The sequence below is a fragment of the Etheostoma spectabile genome, chromosome 8 (genome assembly GCF_008692095.1).
Source record: "Etheostoma spectabile isolate EspeVRDwgs_2016 chromosome 8, UIUC_Espe_1.0, whole genome shotgun sequence".
NCBI classification, from domain to species: domain Eukaryota; kingdom Metazoa; phylum Chordata; class Actinopteri; order Perciformes; family Percidae; genus Etheostoma; species Etheostoma spectabile.
This window is the reverse complement of record NC_045740.1, coordinates 30,166,008-30,181,655: the sequence shown is the minus strand read 5'-3', so window position 1 is coordinate 30,181,655 and position 15,648 is coordinate 30,166,008. Positions and strand designations below refer to the sequence as shown.

General features: G+C 41.0%; 1 protein-coding gene across 5 annotated transcripts in view; it reads right to left on the bottom strand.

Moving 5' to 3' along the window:
- thrb (thyroid hormone receptor beta) overlaps positions 1 to 14,784 on the bottom strand; it is a 119,527-nt gene extending 104,743 nt beyond the window's left edge. For 4 of the 5 annotated variants that reach the window (XM_032522381.1, XM_032522383.1, XM_032522382.1 and 1 more), the window contains exon 1: positions 14,357 to 14,784. The gene's annotated coding sequence lies outside the window, so the exon portion shown is untranslated. The remainder of the gene's footprint in view (positions 1 to 14,356) is intronic. The other variant, XM_032522385.1, reaches the window with a different exon arrangement.
- Between the last annotated feature and the right edge of the window lie 864 nt (positions 14,785 to 15,648).

Sequence of the window (15,648 nt, the reverse complement as noted above, 5' to 3'; positions counted from 1 at the left end):
CTGTTTATTTACATGGAGTCTGGTGGGTTCAGCCAACGCAATTCAGCGGATGTTTTAACAGAAAAAGTTGACCTTTTTAGAAATCCTTTCCATAATGTTGTCACTTTAAGACATTTAAGACAGACCTGTAGCTGAGATTACTAGGCCTGTAATAATCATTACATAGTTGTCAATTTTCTTTACATAATCATGGTTCTGTTTCACTGCAACTAACTGCTAACATGAGCTAAGGTCTAAGGCGTATGACTGGTAGCCAAATTGAAATTAAATAAGTTTCCATCGGACTTTATGTAGTTGTTGGCATGTGACCCTATGAACGTTCATAGCAACAAAAACAACAATGAGGGGGGCGGGGATACAGTTAGAAAAAATGATTTGTGATTATAAAGAGGCTTGGTTTGTGTTATTCGAAACTTTTTGTTAAAAGGTAATACATTAATATTTTTGAGTTTGACTGAATAAGACAATTATAATGTTAATAGCTTTTTGGGGGGAATTCTTCCAGCTCTAATCATTACAACATCCCATTGGATGAGCTTTACGTGGCTCTTGGTCTTGATGGCACTGATTATTCCTCCTAGAGTGGGAGTCCTATCTGCACGGGAATTTGCAGGTAGACTCAAAACACATTAAATATGATCTTGTTTTTAATACTACCCCCTAACCCTAGGCCCGTTCGAGCTGTGCTTCACCTGTAAAGTGGACGAGATGGGGGCAGTGAACAAAAAGAAGCTATCGGACATTTCCCAGCAGCCTTCAGTCTGAACAGGAAGTCACAGAAACCCTCCCGTCTTGTTGGGTCCGACGCAGTCTCCAGTTGTTTTTATAACGACGAAGCAGCTGTCATAATGCTCTGCATGGGATCTGTTGCTGATATTAATAATCAACCTGTAATCTTAACAGATTTAGTCTCTCTAGCTTCTAAACTATCAACCACACAGCTAACAAAAGAAACCTTTAAAATCAGACTAATGTCAAAATATAAGTTCAGACACAAAACTAAACGCCATGTGTTAACACTGAAAGCTACCACAGGCGTTTCAATACAGTGGGATTCAGTAAAAGGACACATATGTGGACAGAAGTGGTTGGTCTGAATTTCTAGGAACTGCGGAGGATGTTGCAAAAGAGCGAGACGTTTAGCCATCAAACTGAAGCCAACACAAGAAATAAAAATCATAACCGTGGTGGAATCCAAACAACAAAAACCACATGACATAATCAGGTCCATAACAAGTCATCCCAGGGATGAGTTTCAGTTGTTTATGAGAGATATGGAAATCATAGAGTTTGTCCTTAGGGTGTAACACTGAGCTCAAAGTTCAGTCTGGGTAGGTACAAACAGCAGAGGCTCCTGTTTCAAATAAAAGTAGATATTGAAAATAGAAACTGACAGATGGATCTTCTGATCAGGCAGGGTGTGTGTGTGTGTGTGTTCTGTGTGTCTGAAATCTATGAAGTACTGTGTGTGTGGTACAACCAAGACAGCAAGGTGTTTAGACTTGCAGAAAGGTATTTAATATCATATTTAATGAGCAACTCGACTCGCCTCATGTCATCCCATCATATTTACAGGCCTCCTGGCTGGGATTACACTGATTAATAACGCAATGCCCCCAAGGCAAATTGTTTTGATCCGGCTATAAACATCAAGAGGATCCAAAAAAAAAAATCATAGAAACAAATGTCAAAAAGTATTACAAACTTCAAAAGAAGCATCCAAATAAAAACATTTAAAAAAAAAAAAAAAGGGTCAACCTCTGTGTTGCCTTCCCGTCAAAATTGAAAATCAACAATTTTGTTGACACTTTTTAATCAATGTTTTTAACTTTTCTTACATTTTTGTCCTTTTTTTAAAAAAAATGTTCGTCACTTTTTGGCGTTTTCAACCCTACGCAACACTAACTTATTAACTTTAGTTTACAGTTATTATTGGAATTTATGGTCAGTAAAGCTCATTCATAGGAAATGATACCTAATGTTTGGGTTAGAAAAGCAGAAATTAGGAATTATTGAGACTAAAATTAAAGGAATGGATGTTGATGGATAATCACAGACTGGAATATGTCAACTTTTACTCAATACCATTTCAAAACACAACAATTTGTTTTTTTAAATGCTATAAAATTGAATAGGACGCCCCAAAATTAATGAAAGTAGAGATTTGTACTTGGCAAAGAGCATTGGGTGGAATCAATCATGTTATTTTGGGGAATTAAAAAGAACATGGATATAGGAAAATGGGTGAATTTGGCCAATCAAAGACTTTTCTAAGATCTAATGATTGTAGTCATACCTCTTTAGAAAGTTGTCTTTAAGCTTTCTGAGTCTTGTTTATTATCTGCCAATCTACAAAAGATCCACTAAAAATGGGATAACAATAATAATTCTTTAAAAGTGCCCTACCACACGTGTTTCAGGACTTTGTGGTAATGACGCTTTAACTTGGTTACCGTGGTTACCTGTTCCAAGCCATTCTAGCGTGGGAACACAACAAACACACACACACACACACACACACACACACACACACACACACACACACACACACACTTCATGAAAGTAACAGTTTTAAACAACCTGTGATGTGTAATTATTCCAGCATTTATCGTACGAAGAAACGTAAATATAATTATCAAAAGAGAATTAGAAAATGTTAATTGCGGTTTTCAGGATTGGCTAATCGCATTCCTTCAAATCTTGGTTAGGTGTTCTCTGTCATGTTTGTCGATTATAAAATGATTCCTCCGTACATTTTGTGTCTCTTTGTGGGTCTTTGCATCTCTTTGTAGTCGTGTCTGTTTTTGGTCATTTGCGTTTTCTTTGGAGTTGTTCTGGGTCTCTGTTCTCGGTCTCTGTGGTCATTTGGCGTCTCTTTGTAGTCAGTTTGGATTGGTATTATTTCCATATCTGTGTCAGACCTGGAATATATAACGCTCAAAAAGCTAAAAGACAAAACTTGCAAAAGAAGTCGGACCACAATCATTAGATCAGAGGTCTTTCAGTTCCTTTCATTTTGGCCCGGCTGCTGTCCCTAAACCTTCTAATGCCAGAGGAAACCCTGGCATGTCTTCATTAGGCCCTCCATGACTGATACATGTCCACGTCTTTTAAACTCTACTCTCGTTTCCAAGCCCATGCTGAGATGTTATCATTGCTCAGTGTTGACAGAGCTCCTCCAGAGCCACAGGAGAGCTTACATAACCGGTTTCAGGGCTGTGTTCATTACCACTAGGTATAGGATTCCCCTTTAAGTTACCAGAAGGCCCTTGAGGGTTACCTGTTGGCCGGTTACCTGTTGGCCGGTTACCTGTTGGCCGGTTACCTGTTGGCCTACCCATCTATCTGCTTGTTTACCAGAGAGCTTCTTGTCTGATTCGGTCCAGTCGCCAACTGTAATCCTGCCTCAGTGACGGAGTTAAGGACCTTTTCACTCTACCAGCTGTGTCTGGTGGGGGCTCATGGATCCCGTTACGTGTACCCTGTTGCCGGAACCCTTACAGCCAATGGGATTTCATTTCACCGACGAAAGGTCGCACGCGGGCCAAAAGCACGACAAGCTGATTCTAGCTTTTCAAAGCTGTAACACCTTGACTATTGAAAATGCAAGATATATTAATGTGTTTGCTGTTGTCACTGCTGTGGTTTACTTTGTGGGGGGTGTGGTGTAATAGTCAAGTCACGGCACAGTCCATGTGGAGGGCTGTGGGTGCAAGCAGCAACTAGAAACCTTGTCTAATCTGGACTAGCTTTCATACTAAGGACCTTTCCAACTGACAAAACTAAATTAAAAATGATCAGTGCAGTCCAAAATATAATATTACATTGTACAAGATAGGTAAAGAATAAAATTGAAATAAAACCTTTATACACCTTTTTATTTATCTTGCTTACAGCCAATCTTTTTTAAAGTAAAGAGCTGTAACGTGAACAGATTATGCCATAGAGCGCCGGGAGCTGACGTCACACAATCCCAGCATGCAACAGTCAATATCAAAACACCGCCATTTTGGCGGGAAATGTGGAGAGCCGGGCGCCAGAGTTGGAGCTGAGCCAGAGTCGCCGTTACATGTTAGCTACGTTACTAGCTAGTTGCTATCTTTTTTTATACAACGTTAGCTAGCAAACAGGCTACAACGGTTGAGGCTAGTAGGGATACAGCTAAGTTTAGCTACGTTAGGCACCAAACGACGAGGAAGTTTAGGGAAAAGATGGTAGTTTGAATTGAAATACACCAGAGGAACTATCACGAATTTCCTGGTTGAAAATATTAAAGTTATATTACAGTAGAATGACATTACAGTAGGCTAGCTTTTGTGAGATTTAGGGTAATTTTGCGCAATTTCCGGTCTTGGCTATATTCTTTTTAAGCCTCAATCGTTAGCTAGCTAGCTATTTATTACAAAAACGTAAGTTATAACTATGCAGTATGGCATGGATTGTGTGGAATACAAAAGCTAACGTTAGCTAACCTAAAAGAAGCCACGTACTCATTACAACACATCTTTAATTCGTTTACTTTGTTTCTATGTACTCATGTTTTAGGGAAAAAAAGAGTGACAACCCGTCACCTGACTACGTTCCTTCAGACATGTTCCATCCCCGGAGGAGAGAAAAAGAAGAATGAGGTCAGACGTGTTCCACAGAAGAGCAAACGTCAAAGGACAGAGAAAGCTGCAGGAGTAATGATCTAACACACTGTCCTCCACACGTAGGCAAGCGTCCTCCTGCAGACCAGGAACCAAGAACTTGAAAATTAAAATATTTTCTCAACGAAAATGTCGATCCAGCAACACCACCATGCATGAGTGAAAATGGCAAGAAACGCATTCAATCTCTTGAGTTGGAATGCCAAGCTGAGAACTGAAAATATGTTAAAAAAGAAAATGAATGCACTGAAGGAGATGAGTCTACACAACTATGACAAAAAGGTTAATATCCACACTGCTTTCTAAACATATTCACGACTAATGACAGTATTTCATTTTGTAGCTCCCTATCTCAAATCCAGTCCACCCTAACATTATGATGTTAGGATGAGAATGAACTTGTCTTTTGATTTTTTGGCTTATTATTTTGGCGTTGATTCAACCACTGTTTCAAAGCTTTTAACGCTGTATTGGCATAACGTGTTGCAGATTGGTGCCAAGTCTAATTCTCTAGCCTGATAGGGAATCATTAAGAAAATCTCTTCCATATGCAAAAATAACAGTTTTGCAAAGCACTATCCCAATAGGTGTTACTGATATTGATAGAGAAAATGATGTGACATACCTAGACACAATAGTTAAAGTATGTTGTGCTTTTACAAATGTCTCTGAATCTGTTATACGCCTTCAGTAATCCCCAAAAAAGATGTAATATTAAGTTTAACAACCCTACTTTATTAAAATGAAGTGTAACAGACAAAACTAGAAGGAATGTAAAATGCCTAAACCGAGGAGGATCCATTGTTCTAGGGCGATAATGACTCTTACACAATGACAACAAACAAGCAATACAGTAGTTATATATTTAATAGCATATCATATTTCTTTAGCTGTTACAGTTCCTTGCCATGTCACCAATTGTACATTTAGTCTGTCTAATTTTGCATAATACATATTGTGGGCCAACTCCTTTTCCTAATCCTCTCATGAGCAATTCTTTCTTTTTATGTGAATTGATCCCTTTTCTGCAGCTGGGACATGTCCACTGTTTAGGAATTCTTTTAATGTGAAGGCAGACCAACATGTTCCCTACTCCCTACTTATTTTTACTGCCTTTGGAGAAGAGAAATACTTGGAAATTAGCTCTGGAATTATACAATTCTTAAACAAATCTCCAGTGCATGCCAAGTTTTTGTCAAAAAAATGGCACATCTGGTGTCAAACATTCCACAAAGTAAGTAAGTAAGTAAGTATTTTCTATTTCAGTCCAAAGTACAAAATCCCAATAAGGTTTTTCAGTAACAAACAGCTGCATTTGTACTTGATGATAAAATGCTTGGTCCCTCTTCAGCCTGATGCTTCCTTGCTCATCTTTTTCAAGGCTAAGGTCTGCAAGAGAGTTAACTGCTTGGTTTACGGAGAGGTCCTTGGCACAAAATGGGCATTTCATCTCTATTACACCTGAACCACAGCAGCTGCAGGAACCACTCCATCAGGTGAGGCTCCGATGAATGGATGTGAGGGTGAGATCCCAAATCCAGCAGTTTCTACCGGGACACGTGAGTGTGAGAAACGATGCTGCGTTTCTTAGTATCTTCTCGTCATGTCCTCATGCTTACATCCCCACCTGGAAAACAAATCCAGTTTGGATTAGGACTGTTACGCATAGTATGCATCATTATTACCAATCTCAGAGACCAAAGGCTATTAAATGATAAATGTTATTAGGCAAAGTGGAATTGAGGGTTTAGTGTGCTCATACATAAGATACATGAGCTTAACTGCTAAATTTATCTTCTACAGGCATACATACCTGGTAGCCTCAGTGGTGCAGCTATGGGACTGTGGATAGCATGTCTTTTTTATCAGGGACACTGAGGACGTTTTGAAGGTAGATGCGGTTATCCTACCACTTCTCTATCAAACCAGGTTTTGGACTTAGACTGTGCTCGAGTCTCCTTCTGTTCAATATCACTCTGAAAATATGATTCATTTTAGTCTGACAACATACACATACAGTACATGTATCTCTAAGCTCTTGGATTCATATACACTAAACAATACTCATAAAACTATGTTCTTTTGTTCCAGTTATGTGTTGAACAATAGAACAATGCTTCTGCTCGGTCTTGTAACGCTGCTAGACCCTCCTCCCTTGTCATATAGATTTGTGAGGGGTCCTGGTAGATCTAGCAGGACAGCTTTTGGCACATATGATGCTGCGTAGTCTGTTAGACCAGAGAGGACTGCTGGCTTTAGGACCCGTCCCTCTTGTGCACAGCTTTTGGAGAGGTTGTTGTACAGCTGGGTCAGAGGTGGGAAAGCAGGTGATATGGCAGAGTGGTCTTTGGATGATTTCTCTTTTTTTGCCTTGTTGTGTGTTGCTAAATAATGTCCTTCCCTTGCTGATATTCTACTCTTTTCAAAGATCCCTCACTTGGTGTGGCCCACTTGCACTTCTTTGATCTCTTCTTCTCTTTCCTGGTAATCTTGCCATACCCTGAACAACACAGCTGACACTCGGGAGCAGCACTCACCCCGTCCAGCTGTGCAGTTCCAGTGGGCCCCTAACACAACCCCATCATCCCTGACAACCCCCCATGGCTTCACCTCAGGATCATTCACTCTCTGGGAATCACTTACCTGTAATAAAGATGTTATGGCATTTTTGTGATGAAAAGTGCCCTGATATAATGTACGTTAGCCAACGTTAGTTTCTTACCTTGGGCCAATGTTACAGACTAGCTAATGCTAGCTAGCTATACAAGTTAGAACACTGAGTGCATTAACGTTACACTTTAACTTACCCTTCCAGTGACGACAAAGTCATTTTTAGCCGGTAGACTCCAAAGCTGAATATTCATCACATATCCAGCTGATTGCGTCCATTCATATCCCTCCAGGCTTTCAAAGACTCTCCAGAGTAGGACGAAGGGAAGTTGATTAGACATTTGTAGATATCTGGATACTGAAGGGCAGGGAAGGGTTCCGTTTTACTTGTAAATGTCGTAAAAATAACCCGGGAGCATTAGATGGATCACTAATGTTTAAATCGATCAAGTTTTGATTCATAGCTGTCTATATCCTTTGAACTAAAGTGCACAATGAACTCAGATGGGAAAAGCCCCCCCAAACAAATCTTAAACAACAACAAAAAATGGTGTAGGAAAAAAAACTCCCAAGGAACAAACAAGCGTTTTCTGGGTGAAAGCATTTTGCGATCAATACTGCGATGATATTTTAGGGTTGAACATTGGTGCTTTTGCTAAATATTTTTTTACATTGAGATTTTCGATAAACACTCATCAATAATGCGGTACACAGTGTCAAGTGAAGTTAAGAGTAAAATATTTTTTCCCATACATGCATAGAAAAAAGTACTTGGGTGTTAAATTCAAATCTGCAGTTCTTCAAATGATATTCCCTCAAAAGTTTTCACAATTGATTTAAGAAAATTCACAAACATTAACTTCAATATACCACTTAAGAAACAAAGACAGTTTTAAAGTGCAGTTACTTTCATTCAACTAACTCAACAAATCTCGGAGTGTGTTCATTGCGCCCATTGATATTACCGTGATGATAAAAAAAAACACTAAATTGTGCAGCCCTACCTGCCAAACCTAGGGTTTTCACAGAATGGTTACTGCGGTCCGGTAAGGTTGTGGGGGGGGGGCGGGGGGGGGGCTTATACACTGTCCCATACCACCAGCCTAAAATCTGCTCTTATATGTTTAACTGTTTTTAACTTCTCTTTAATGTTTAATTTCTTCTGCACTGCAACTTTTATTATTTGAATCTTGTTATGTAAAGCACTTTGAATTGCCCAGTTGCTGAAATGTCAAGCTGCCTTGCCCTAACTGCATATGGATTATTGAAAACAAATTGGATGGCGTGACTTCATTGCGTTGTTGTTTTGAAGACTGATTACTCAAAAAAAGCTCAATATGAAGCATTATTTGGTCCTACTCATAAACAATAGGCGCTGGTGGTGTTGCATTTAGTTCAGTTAGAAAGATCAAGATGACATCAAGATGCCCCGCTACGCCCTCTTACGCCCTACAGTGCCCTGCTACGCCCTGCTACCCCCTACAGTGCCCTCTTACGCCCTGCTACCCCCTACAGTGCCCTGCTACCCCCTACAGTGCCCTGCTACGCCCTGCTACCCCCTACAGTGCCCTGCTACGCCCTGCTACGCCCTACAGTGCCCTGCTACGCCCTACAGGGCCCTGCTACGCCCTACAGTGCCCTGCTATGCCCTGCTACCCCCTATAGTGCCCTGCTACCCCCTATAGTGCCCTGCTACGCCCTACAGTACCCTGCTATGCCCTACAGTGCCCTGCTACCCCCTACAGTGCCCTGCTACGCACTACAGTGCCCTGCAACGCCCTACAGTGCCCTGTTACGCCCTACAGTGCCCTGCTATGCCCTACAGTGCCCTGCTATGCCCTGCTACCCCCTACAGTGCCCTGCTACGCCCTACAGTGCCCTGCTACGCCCTGCAGTGCCCTGCTACGCCCTGCAGTGCCCTGCTACGCCCTGCAGTGCCCTGCTACGCCCTGCAGTGCCCTGCTACGCCCTACAGTGCCCTGCTATGCCCTGCTACCCCCTTAGTGCCCTGCTACGCCCTACAGTGCCCTGCTATGCCCTACAGTGCCCTGCTACGCCCTACAGTGTCCTGCTATGCTCTTCAGCATCCTGCTACACTCTGTAATGCCCTGCAGTGCCCTGCTGCACCATGAACTACTACAACTACTATTTCTAGTTGTAGTTCCATTGTCTTTATTGTGACTATTATTTCCGCTGTTCATCACCCCCCCCCTCCGGCCCCGTCAAACTCCGCCTACCAAGACCCTGGGTCTGTCCCAGGCTTCTTCCTAAAAGTTTGTGAGTTTTTCCTCACCACTGCCGGACTAAATGCTTGCTCTTGGGGGAATTTACTGGAATTGTTGGGTCTTTTTTAAATTAAAGAGTAGTCTAGACCTGCTCTATCTATAAATTATAGAGCGGTCTAGACCTGCTCTATCTATAAATTATAGAGCGGTCTAGACCTGCTCTATCTGTAAATTATAGAGCGGTCTAAACCTGCTCTATCTGTAAATTATAGAGCGGTCTAGACCTGCTCTATCTGTAAATTATAGAGTGTGGTCTAGACCTGCTCTATCTGTAAATTATAGAGCGGTCTAGACCTGCTTTATCTGTAAATTATAGAGCGGTCTAGACCTGCTCTATCTGTAATTTATAGAGTGGTCTAGACCTGCTCTATCTGTAAATTATAGAGTGTGGTCTAGACCTGTTCTATCTTTAAATTATAGTGTGGTCTAGACCTATTCAATGTGTAAAGTGTCTTGAGATAACTCTTGTCATAATTTTATAATATAAATAAAATTGAAGACCTTGACATGTTGCATCCCATTCTAAATGAGTGAATATTTGCATTTGCTTTTGTGAAAGGGCTTTAACCCTTTATGCTTTGTATTTTCTAAGTGGTGTTTATTTTACTTATTTCTACATATTGTGCATGTGTGGGTAGCACGATGTAACTGCGTGCTTTTAAAAGTGCTATATAAATAAAGTGTTAATTACTCACTAATTGCAGCTCTACATAATCCAGCTGCACGGTGCACACTAGGCCTCGGGCGGGCCTGGATGGAAACTAGAGCAGTGTGGATCCACTATGTGTGACTGATGATTTGCTCTGTTCAGAAAATATCCCAGCCAGCTGTAATATTTTGTATAATGTCTGTGGAGAGATGCATTGCAAACAGCATGAACTTCAAATGAAGATTTTTAACTGATTGCATCACTGAAGTGATGACTGTAGCGGGAAACTATAGACATGATAGATTTAAGAAATACTGGGACAGGAGAGGCTTGGGACAGCTCTATTAATAATGTTTTGTGTAAGGCTGCATGATATGAGGAAATATGCATTAAGCAATAACGTTGAGTGTCGCCGTAACCATATTACTTCCAATAAATAAACTAAATAAAGTGTACCCAGTTCTGCATTTCTGCTGCTTCCAGTATTTGGGTAAAATACAACGATTGCTTGTTGAATTTGAAACAAATGATGGGAAATAGTTTCAATTCAACATTGAACTGAATACAAAAAATGACAGTTCTGCAGTTTTCTGCTGATATTTTCTTTCAGCTTGCAAAAATAAATCTGTATTTCGCCATATGGCCCAAGCCTTTCACGACGCGTTGATTGCAGCAGTTGATATCGCCATGACGATTAAAAAAACACAATCCATTGTGCAGCCCTAATGCACAAAAGATGGCTGCTGGACAACCTGCCACAGATCATCAGCTTCAGCAGCCTCACCTTTATCTGTTTTACCCAGGTCAGCTGCTATGGATAAACAGCCAAGATTACATTATTAATTAGTTAATTATGCCAATTAAGTAAATACATACAGTATATTAAGTTGTGCTGCCTTAATAATCTGCAAAACCTAACTGTCCCGTTCTTATTCCGCATGTCAGTCACAAGACACACCGGCGACATTTTCATTTTAGACATTTTTTCATATAATACATTACTTTTGTTTATTCATTTCAAGCTACAAATCCGTCGCGTGTAGGTTTGTTTTTACGAGAGATTTGAGGAATTTCAAACATCATCTTTTCAGCTTTAGGACCAAATGATGTCTTCTGCTCTGGCACAGATTTGGACGTCCCCTGTCAGAAAGCTGGGTTTGTTCTGAACATTTTGAAATGAAACACACGGGGATCAGGTTAGAGCCTAATACCTTTGAGAGGTGAATTTTAAAAGATGTGTCAAAACCGCCCTTAGACCTCAGACGGTTGATGTACGTCCCGACCCAGAGTGTCAAACACGCCGAGACTCCCGACCCAGGCGCGTCCAAATATGGAACTAAAGGAGCCTTTTTGCGTCAATAACCAACGCCAAAGGCAGCTGACCAAGCGTCACTTTGTGATGCGATGGGAGTGAGAACGCGTTGGACGCAGACGGCCTGACGAGAGCGTGAGCAGCTTTGATCACCACGAGTGTGACCGTCCCTGTTGAAGGCTCAAAAGTCGTTTCACAATTCCTCTCGCATGCTCAAATCATCTGCGACGCTCCCAATTCTGTCCTCCCTCGCACACAAATCGGATTCTGCTCCTTACAAATCCATGACTGGGCACTCTCAAAGGCTGAATGCCGCTACAATTTTAGTTTTGTGCTCTGAAACATTTTGTCCCCAATAGGCTTCCATAGCCAGGCTCCTGCAAAATACTGCAAATAGGCAGCTGGAAGACCTTAAATAACCTCAGCTGAGAACTGATGCTGCCTTCAGCAGCGCCTTGGAAACTCCCCTTTTTGCATGATGTCAAAATATGACTGGTCATGCATTTGACTGCTGGTTTGTAAATCAAAATAAGGCTTGCACAATACATCGATTTTGTCATTGCAATATCAACTGGCGCAATAAACACATCACAAAAGGCTGCAACATATTGCATGCATACATATGGACATATGTATTGTACATATGTGACTGTACAATACTGTAAATACATTTGACTATTTATTCTCTTATGTATTTATTGTTGGTTTATCTGTGTCTTGCTGCTGCAACAGTGTGAATTTCTCCGTTGTGGGATTAATAAATACAAATATACATAATCTTTTGAATCTTGACTATCGCGAAAGACAATCAGAGGCTTCTTTTGCGTTATAGTTGAAACAAAGTATCAGGGGAAAACTGCATTTTTAATGTACTGTAACTGTCACTTTTTTTTTTTTTTTATTAATGGTGGGTTTATTATCCAACTCAATGTTTCAAAAAAGAATATTGGAAATGATTTCCTTTCATAGCGTTTGTTGTCTTTTAGCAGAAAAGTGAAAGCAGCAGAACTGAGTGCACTTTAATATCTGTTTATGGCAATGACTTATTGGGATATTCAACGTTATTGCATATTTTCCCACATAACGTACAGCCCTAATAGAAATAGCAGTATATCAAAAGTATTTAACTGTATGTACTCTATTCCATCCACACACATTTAGTTATCAATTTATTTAATAAAATAATGTAATAATAACTGATATGATCCTTGATTGTCAGTTTATGTTCTGACTAAAATCAGAAGTAATAAGATTTGTCTGTCAGTATGTTTCCATTACTAAATGTGAATATGTCTGGTCATTTGTCTGTGCTTTATGATTCTAAATATTACTTGTAACACCAGCTGCAGTGTTGTCATACTTTCACTGTTACCCGCACCCTTTACATTTCGACACGCGGAGAAAGACAAATAAACTCCCACAGTCACCTCGCTGGCTCGTTCATGTGCGAGTGCTCTGACATTTCCGGACAGCCTTTGAAGGCATCCTTTCATTCTCATGTGGCAACATGTCACCTATCATGCTGCAAACTACGACAAGGCAAACATGACAGTTTAATAATGCGTGAACAGGCCGAGCAAACCTTTGAACACAAACAAATGCTTCCAAGATTATTGGCACATTTTGTCAATTGAGGCTCTTGCAGAAACTACTCCGACTTCACGTTGCCAAAACGAAAGCAAAGGTTACATCAGAAACAGTGAGCTGACAGATTTCAGGCCTCAGAAGTATGACTGACCCAAACTCTGTCAGACAGTGTGTCAGTGGTAGGATGCTCTAGGATTTGAGGGAAACGATAACGTATGTCCTTAAACCAAAATCCCTCAAGTCTTCATAACAGCTAGCCCGGATACGTGCTGTTCTCTTGTACGGACAGAACCTCGACCCGAATATCCGCCAATTTAAATTGTACCTCAGTTTTTGATAAGATGGATAAAAAAGTAATACATTATTAGTTATTTTATGAATTATTGCAAACGAGTGTTTAATTCGGCGTGAATAAACTGTACCAGAAATCCCTCAAGTCTTCATAAAAGCTAGCCAAGGTACGTGCTGTTCTCTTGTGCTGACAGAACCTCGACCCGAATATCCGCCAATTTCATTGTACCTCAGTTTTTGATAAGATGGATAAAAAAGTAACACATTATTAGTTATTTTATGAATTATTGCAAACCAGTGTTTAATTCGGCGTGAATAAAGTGTACCAAAAATCCCTCAAGTCTACATAAAAGCTAGCCCGGATCCGTGCTGTCCTCTTGTACTGACAGAACCTCGACCCGAATACTCGCCAATTTAGTTGTACCTCGCTTTTTTATAAGATGGATAAAAAACTAACACATTTTAAGTAATTTTATGAATGATTTCGAGCCAGTGTTTAATTCGGCGTGAATAAAGTATACCAGAAATGTAAAGAAGCCTAAACTTTTTTAGCTCAATTCTCCTTTTATTCCTCCAATTTCATTCCGACAAAATACACCACCGTGGGCGGAAAAGAGCAGTGTTAACCAATTATAAAGTTTAAATATGAACCGTTATAATGCGCTGATGTTGGAAAATTGCACCCCGAATTTGAATAAAGACTCAGGTAATTCGGACAAGGTCCATGACATGTTCGCCCAAGTGTTAACCGTCTGCTGATTAGCAAGGAAGCATTAAATTGCGGAAATGTTGAACGTGGTACGGCGCACACGATTCCCTCCTTAGACATTAGTGGTCAATGTTAAAAGCTTGAACATTAGGAACACCTGGCTTAGGAAGAGCAATGTACGCCTACCTAGCTGTCAAGCACCCCGTGTTTGGAGAAGCTGTCATTGGCTAAACTGCTGTCATAAAATGAAACATACCAACATACCGCATATGCGAGTCGAAGCTCCTATCCAGGTATTATTACTCGGAGTCCCAGTGCTTGTGCATTCCTCCTCAACTGGAACCAGTGGTAATCTCCGTCGGCTAGAGTGAACGGGACACACCGCCAGTGTTTAACCTGAAATGACCCGCGCTAGTGCAAATCAGGCGAGGGCGAGGGCTGCGTGCGTGCGTCTGCGTGTGCACCGTAGGCTATCTGAGCTACCAGTGTATGCGGCTTCGAGAATCAGTGTTCTGGAAGCAAAGAAAACTTCAACATGGAGCCGAAAACAAAGCTTTCAAAGCGGCACACGGAAATCCCAATTGTAGCCCCTCCGACTACTCGCTACGGGGAACCAGAGAGCCGAACCCCGGGCAGGAACAGAACAAAATAAGCCTCGCCCTCATTACTAACTCCCAAGTTTTTTTTTTCGATGGCGGTTGGCTGTGGGCCTGGTACATGCCGACAGGGCAGGAAACATACTGCTCCGATTTACTGTGTGTGTGTGTGTGTGTGTGTGTGTGTGTGTGTGTGTGTGTGTGTGTGTGTGTGTGTGTGTGTGTGTGTGTGTGTGTGTGTGTGTGTGTGTGTGTGTGTGTGTGTGTGTGTGTGTGTGTGTGTGTGTCCACATTAAATTCATGTTTTTATTAATTTAATTAGGCTATGTATAAGGCAACATTTTAGTAATATAATTTCCATTAAATGTAAACGATATTAAGATAGATACATATGTATATATATGTTGATCCCAAAAAATGGGAAATTATGGAATTATTAAATGCATTTAAATGCAATTCAATAATATTTGATTAATAATTACAAATGAATTAAATTTCAAATTATGATTTTAATTTTTATTTTTTTTAACAGATTTTGCAAGTGGGTCAGTGTGCGTGCGTGTATGCACATGTGCAGGGGTGCAGCACCACGTTCTGGGCCCTCCCCCCCCCCGCATCCAAGCTATTCATTCTAGCATTTTTGGGCCCTCCTCACATGAGGGCCCTGGGTACTCAGTCCCCTTTCCCCCCCAGTCCGATGCCCCTGCTGTACATGTGTGCTCAACAAATGAAAACAGACCAAATATTTCATGTAGATCACCTATGTAGATACCTTAGTTTGGAGCCAGCTAGCAGTGTGTGGTCCCAACGGGTTGTGGGCCACAAGGGTGAACACACTGAACACACTGTAAAAAACATCTCCTCACTATCTGCTAGCTGCCTGTCCCCTGAACACACTGTAAAAAACATCCCTCACCTATCTGCTAGCTGCCTGTCCCTGCAACACCTATAAAAACACCT